Genomic DNA, 6,892 nt, shown 5'->3' on the forward strand with positions numbered 1-6,892 from the left:
CCGAGAGGCAAAAAAAAAATGGAAAACAAACATGCGGGGAGAATTACTGAGAAGAAAACATACGCCGAAAGCCACCTCTGAGAGGGTGAAAGCGGTTTTGAATCAAGTCATTTACATAATTCATCATTTTGGTCATTTATATGAAAAGGTCACCTTGTTATCTCTCGTGGTCACACGTGGTATCAGTTTTCAGCCTGAGAATTTGTTCGTAGATGGACTAACTCTCACAATGGAATGAGAGTAACCTTTTACTTCATGTTTTCTGCAAAGGCCATCTTGTGTCCAATGCAACTCATAAAGCAGCATCTCTTACTCTCTGGGTGTACATAACTGTGCTGAGCTTTCCTCTTGTGCGTGTGTGTGTGTAGAGGCAAGGCTGCTGGCTGCTTTTGTGAAGCAGAAGAGTGTATCCATGCTGAAATAGCTAATTGAGAAATACAGTGTACAATCTCATATGAGGCACCGACAACATATTACTAATACATGACTGACTACAGTTTATGGCCCGTATGCAGTTTGTTTGCATATACTTGCACCAATGTTCCCTGTGTATTGCTAATTATAAAACTGGTGAGAATTTTATGAGAACAGCGTTACCCCCCCTTTTTGGACTTGCGTTTGCATTGTCCTCTCAACCCTGCGGGGGACGTCTTGTAGCCTCTTTCTTACTGCAAGCTTGGCATCAAAGGCCCAATAAAAAAAGGCCTCTTCTAAATGAACTTGACAGCAAAGCCAAGGCGTGTTGATGTGGGTGGACATGCAAATCAATATTTCACATCATCAGTGGCTGGTTGGCGGAGCATGGAGCCATAGCGCATGTCGCATGTGATTTGGACCACATGAGAAAGCAGGTGTCATCAGTGTGGACAGCATCTGGTTTTTTGTTTGTTTGTTTTTTTCCAGAGTTGCGCTGTGGCTAACAGGGAGATACTGTACCAAAATGACATCATGTCAGAGGTGTTTCAGATGCCGTTTACATATAGAGTAAGCAAATCAGATGGAAGATATCTGTAAATTGTACAAAATCTCTCCAGCAATAGGTCACGACATGAGCGTGCTTGATGCAGCTGTGCAGGCAACATGTCATAAAGCTGTAAATTACAATGCAGTCAAGGTCACCTTGTGCAAAGGAGGGAAAGAAACATGAGCTGATGGTGTAATTTATCTCAATGTGGCACAGATGCAGTGTTTATTTTAGGTACTTATGTGTCTTCATCCATAAAGACTTGCAATACGAAGTGACAATTTGTTGTTCATATCAATTTATTCAGACACCCAAAGAGAAAGAGAAGCGGGGCTTCAAGCGGCACTGTTAAATCTCCGTCCTTGAATGACTTTCAACTCCACACCATGCTCCCTCAAGGAGACATGTCTTAGCATAATTCCGAGAGCTTAGAAGTCATTGATATGTGCTCCCTCAGCTCTGACAAGCCCATCCTTCCTGGCAAGGAAGACCCCCCTCCCCATGTGCTGGCTTATTGCATGTATGTTGCCAAGTCTGTGTCATGCCAGCTTTGACACCCTTGACCGTTAACTCAGTTTTAGTCACACTTCCCCTCCCCCAGACGTGCTGTACTGGACACATTCATGCAACGGTCATAGTATCTTTAAGCACCCTTATTGGGAATGATGCGTTGATAGAAGAAACGGCATCCTCACTTGGTTAAATCTTTTAAGACCATTAAATCAGCGTATCTTGCAATATGTCTCTTGTGCATGGGTGGTTTGCCAGATATGGGTATGAAAAGGCAAGGTCAAATCCATCCCTACAGTCCCCAGCTGGCACTAACCCAGTCACAGGGGTGCCTGCAAGTTGGAGATGTTTTCATGCTAGATGCACAATTTCTCCAGCGTTTACTCCTGTCCATTTGCATCACTGGCAGTTGACCTGAGTGACATCAACATGGAGCCGCTGTAGCAAAATACTTTTTCGGGGCAAGTTGGAATCCATGTCTAATTTTAGTTCTTATATTTAATTCACTATTTGTTCAAATATTTAGATTTTTTTTGTCTTTTTTTTAATCAAAATCGTTTTCTATTTTTGAGAGGGGATACATGATGTGCGAAACCTGACCAAATTTTAAATTACATTAATTTGAGATCAAATCAAGTTTAGCTTTCTTGTACATAGGCTGGGCCTTTTTATAATATCAAATCTCCTTGCAGTCATCCTGGATTACTAATGTGTAGTCAACGTTTCCAGCAGATTATCCCAAACTCACACGCTGTTCTCCCACATTCGATGCTGACAATAATCTCCTATAATCTTATGCCAACTCTTTAAATGTCCTTTTAAATAACATTAAATCTAATAAATGAAAGCAAAGCACGAGATTCAAGAATGCTGCGGGTCACGTGTATTACATAAGGCCAGTATGTCTCCTTCATTGCAATTGTATCGGTACACCTGATGAATGACCTGGTTTCCTTTATCTCAAGGGACATCTGCGCGCATGAAGATGCATGAAACGTCAAGCCTCCGTTTCCCCTCTTCAACCGCCTGTCACGGACTCAATCCTGCCTTTAGATGTGCTCTCCTTAGGGGATGAATCGGAGAAGATGCGATGCGTCAACCTTCCCTCTTTCTCCCTCCGTTTCATCCACCCATCCATCCTAATATTTTGTCATCCCGCCTCTTTTTTTCTCCTGCTGAGATTAGCTTTCGTTTTCTTCTCTTCCCCATGCCGACTTTGCTCACGCCTCTCTGTCTCTTTTTATCTCTACCAACCCCCCCTGAGCTCCCACGCCTCTCTCACTCGTGTCTTGTCTTGGTAGTGCATGCGGCAGCTCTCGGAGCTGAGGGACACCCGTGATTAGGACAGAAGAGAACTGGCTGTAAGACAGAGGCAAACTCAGAACTGGGTCATCATTGTTTCTCCACAAGACTCTACAGATGAAAAGCTTGAAGACGAGCAGAAAACGATCCAGCAGCATCAGACCGAGACATTTCTGGGTCTCTGCAAAAAATAAAAAATAAAGAAACACTAACGAGTCAGTGAACGTGAAACATGACATGAAATTAAACATACGAGCTGAATAAAACATGCCGCTAACCCTATTTCTCATATCTAAACCCTTCAACGTAATATCTATCCATTATCCTCATCAGAATACGCAGCAGTTATGGAAAAAAAGTGCTGAAACGCAAGAGAGAAAATCCATTGGTTGTCAAATGGGTATAAATATTTTGACACTAGGTAACGTCCCCCCTCCTACCCCACCACTGTCTGGGCTTCTTGTACTCTGCAGTCATCTCTCTCATAACGTTGTAGCCCTTTAACAGCCACTCTGACAGGGTCTGTCCCACTGGTCAACCATTCAGCACTTATCATGTGCACCATTTCCTCTCATCGGTCCCCTCTGTCTGCTTCTTCCATCTCTTCCTTGTCACAGTGCCTCCAGCCATTTTTTATAAAGCCACTTTGATTGGTGTGTAGTTCATAGGTGTGGATCATACCCAAGCTTTTGTATCTAAGCTGTTCCACATTGCAGTCCCAGTGCAGTCGTGTAACAATTCTGGTCAATATAAACAATTAGTTTGGTAATACTAATAAAAAGGAACAATAAGCACATCTGTAAATATGATCTTGTGGGAGTTAATATTCATAAAACCTAGTGACACTCCTGGCCAAGCTTCATATCAGGAAAATTAATGGAATGATTTGTATTTAGAATGTCTCTTCAATTGCAAACATTTTCACCTTTAAGAGAAACTCATTATCAATTGCTCAGGTCCCAACTTAAGGCCAAGGGTCATCGTTTCCCATGAAGCAGCAAATGGACAGAGGGGAGTATAAAAAATAAAACTTAGAGATTCAGGGGCTTTTAACTGCCACTGAAAGTAAGCATTCAGAGTCCTTTACTGCCACCTAGCGTGTAATTAGGCATATGATGGCAGAAAACTAATGAGAGAATGAGAGGCTGCAAGTAAAAATGTCTTGAGATGCTTTGAGCTCGCTTTAAATTATTATAATAATAATTATTATTATTATAATAGTCATTTGAAAAAAAATCAAGGTAATGTTTGTAACGCATCAAGGAACATCATGCTTTCTAAAATGTTCAATAATCTTTCATTATCTCGATCTTCACTTCTTGTGATGGATTTGTAGTATGTATACTTTCTGCCCCTTACCCTAATCCTTACTCATTACCCAAACCACATCTATTTTTATCTTCTCTTGTACTTCTTGTATTGGCTATGGCAATTTCTCATCTTGCTTTAATTAAACCTATTAAATAGACACGGGCACGGGTCATTATGTTCTCCACTGCTGGAGATTGAATAACACCTTGTGCGGACGTCTCTGTTGTTGCCTGTCAGAAAGAAAGTGGAAGTAATGTTGCCGACAAATTTATCTCATGCACAGCACACTATATAGTTCAACCAAATGTCTTTTTCATTAGCCTTTAAACTGAGTATTGTTACTGAGTGTTACAATGCAGCTCTGCTGCTGTAAAGCGGTTCTATGCTTGATCAAGTCCCTATAATGTTCATTCATTTAAGTTGATTAAAACCTTTTTAATCTCACAGTAAACTCATCATTCATTCAGTCAGTTTTTTTGCATATTAAGTTATCTTGTAATGCCATGTCATGAGAATATGCAAAGTGATTTAGTACATTTGAAAGATTCTGGTATATATTTTAAAAGACGGTCTTGCCTAATAAACAGTAGTTATGATATTGAAACTATATTGTAAAAAGTCAAATGTATTTCTATTCCAAACTCTAAATTTTCCCCTTCAAACCTATGTTTTCAGCCTTCTCCACCACACTTTAACACCCTTGTGGAAGGATTCTCTGCAGTTCCCATTTTGATTTCACCCATGTCTTTAAAATTGGTCTGTTTGATAACTATTGATCTTGGAAAATAAGGGAACACAATCACACGTGCAAGAAGGAGTTTGCACAGCATGACTATATCGGCCAGGATATGCCAGGGTGTTATTGTGAGTAGTCCATGCTGTTAGTCAAAATTGTCACATCTTCTCATGCACTGAACCAAACTATAATGCCAGGATCTCTTGCTGCTTGATCATCTGTCCCACAATGAAATTTATAATAGTTTGAGTTTTCGCTTATACCAGTCCGGGATCTTTGCTGAGTTTTTCAATGCAATTACTAGCTTCATAATTAGTTCATCTTAATTTGACTGCTGGGACTAATCAAATAGGCCAACGTATGTGAAGTTGGTGATAGTTTGCAGCCTGTTTGTATTTGGCTTCATTATGAAGCCCAAAAGACGTTACGATAGTTAGAAGTGCGTGCGTGCCTGTCTGTCTGTCTGTCTGTCTGTCCCCCCACCTTCCCCTTTGGACAGACAGCCTGTGTATACTGCCAGTAGATGGCAGTGTATCCTCAGGTTATTTGGATTTGCAACATATGCGGGAATAATCCAGGAGGGGCAGAGGTCAAATATCACAGTATGTCACAGTGGGTGAATGCATAAATATCTCCTGGGACTTCCTTAAGTGCCTAGTGCAGCTACTTAGAGTGAGATTTACCAGAGGAAAGGGCAGAAGCCCCACTTCCACCTCAGCAAAATGAAATCCAAAGCCCCCGGGATTTGACAGTGACCCTCCCAGTCCCCCCGTCATCCTCCAGGACAAAACCATTACTGAAATGAATTTTTTGTTTTAATATGGTTATATTACAGCCTCATTGGTTTGATGAATAGTGAGAGAATCCATTTAAGTTAGACTTTGTCATATAAAGGAGACAGTATTGCTTTTCCCCATCTACAATTTTAACCGTTTCTAATGTATCCTATATCTGTGAGTCATCAAAATAGCCCATCCTCTATCTACTTATGGTTGCAGTTGAGGTGGACTCCAGCCCAATTGCTGATGGGGATAAAAAGCTACACTGTGGATCATTCACACTCTCATGTAGATAGACTTTTATGTTTTCACTGACAGGCTCGGGATGACTAAATCTTTGGAGAAGTAACACTAGTGTCTGCTTCAACCAGCCATCCATTCTAATTTAAGACTATGTGTTTAGTGGACAGGAATTCCCTTGCTTCACATCAGACCTGCATTTTGTTGGCTTGTGTTGGATTTGAGCAGGAAACCAAAAGTAATGCCGCCTCTTCCACTTCAAACGAATCTGAAGCACCCTGAAATGTCGAGGGGCGGGATGAGAGTTGAGGTGGTGCAAGAAGTGAAGGAAGGCAGGGGGGGGGGGGGGGGGGGGGGTCTCAGGAGTGAGGAGCTGCGGTTGATAGGGTGAGGAGAGAAATGCTGCCAGAGCGGACTCACCTCCGAGCTTATCGGTGTGCGTTGGATGTTGCTGCTGAGGCCGTTAAGACGAACCAGATGTAGTTACAGGTTGTGCAGTGCCACTACGTGTTAGGTACAGCCTGGGTCAACCAGAGGTGCCTTGGCAGTGGAATAAGACAAAGCTGGTGTTCATTTAAATGTGCTTCAGATGTTTTTGACTAATATGTACTGTACAAGGTTTTACGGCTCATCCTGCTGCCTTGCACTTTCCTATTGGGCCGTTTTGCCTGCCAGCGGGGAGTGGATGGTAGCAGAAGTGTTACATCCTGACTGTGTTTTCTGGTTTGTGTTGGTCACCATGGCTTTTGTCTTTTGCCAGCAGCAGTGTTTATAGGATCGTGTCTCATTTTCCCCCAGTGTTAATGCCGTTTCCATAAAGACAGCTATGACACATAGTCTCCTTTGCTGCTCTATTTTGCTGAACTTCACCCATCTCTGTGAACTGCAAGGCCAGAAAGAGCATTCCTGTTGCATCTCATTTTGACCATAAGCATGATGATCACTGTCACTCTTTTTCTTACATCCTGGCATTGCATATTGTGGTTTTGGATGACTTCTCACTAAACTGAGCTAACACTTCCTGAGGTATGACATGATGGTCTAGCTTTG

This window comes from Syngnathus leptorhynchus, chromosome 10, assembly GCF_054491065.1.
Source record: "Syngnathus leptorhynchus isolate UIUO chromosome 10, UIUO_Slep, whole genome shotgun sequence".
Classification (NCBI taxonomy): Eukaryota; Metazoa; Chordata; class Actinopteri; order Syngnathiformes; family Syngnathidae; genus Syngnathus; species Syngnathus leptorhynchus.